This window comes from Spinacia oleracea, chromosome 6 (assembly GCF_020520425.1).
Source record: "Spinacia oleracea cultivar Varoflay chromosome 6, BTI_SOV_V1, whole genome shotgun sequence".
NCBI classification, from domain to species: domain Eukaryota; kingdom Viridiplantae; phylum Streptophyta; class Magnoliopsida; order Caryophyllales; family Amaranthaceae; genus Spinacia; species Spinacia oleracea.
In genome coordinates this window covers 30,922,924-30,923,546 of record NC_079492.1, presented here as the reverse complement: position 1 = coordinate 30,923,546, position 623 = coordinate 30,922,924, and the positions used below count along the sequence as shown (strand labels likewise).

The 623-nt window shown below is 45.4% G+C and overlaps 1 non-coding gene across 1 annotated transcript; it reads left to right on the top strand.

Annotated features, from left to right (window-relative positions):
• Nucleotides 1-207: 207 nt before the first annotated feature.
• On the top strand, nucleotides 208-310 carry LOC130464528 (small nucleolar RNA R71). Its single transcript, XR_008924931.1, has one exon. It is a non-coding gene; the product is annotated as a small nucleolar RNA R71 (small nucleolar RNA).
• Nucleotides 311-623: the final 313 nt, after the last annotated feature.

The following is a 623-nucleotide window of genomic DNA, read 5'->3' as shown; positions in this document are numbered from 1 at the left end:
CCTTTACCATCATCATTCCTACCCTTGCCATTATAGTCCCTTGCACCAACATGCCAAGCTTGATAATTTTGGACCACATCCTCAATTATCTCCTCAATTTGATCTTCGGTCTTGTTCATGATGGGACCACCCGGCCCCGCATCTAGACTCGTCTTGGAGGATGGGCTCAATCCCAAGTAGAAGGTTTAAAGTAACAACCACTTAGGGATCCCATGGTGAGGGCATTCCCTTTGGTATTCTTTGAATCGGTCCCAAGCTTCAAAAAGCGTTTCATCCCGCTTTTGCTCAAATGATTGAATCTTGTGGCGATATTCCGCCGTCTTTCCATGGGAGTAGAACTTGCTCAAAAATGCGTTAGTCACTTCGTTCCAAGTGCGAAGTGAATTTGGCTTGACCTCCTTGTCAAGCCAATCGCTAGCTCGCCCAAGGAGAGAAAAACGGAATAGAGTCAACCGCACATAGTCCAAAGTCACACCATTGTGTTTGATTGTATCACAATAATGTTCGAATTGCTTTAGGTGCTCGTGTGGTGACTCGTTGCTCTTTCCACAAAAAGGATGGCTTTGAACCAAGTTGATCAAAGCGGGCTTGATCTCAAAGTTATTGGCATTAGTTGTGGGAGC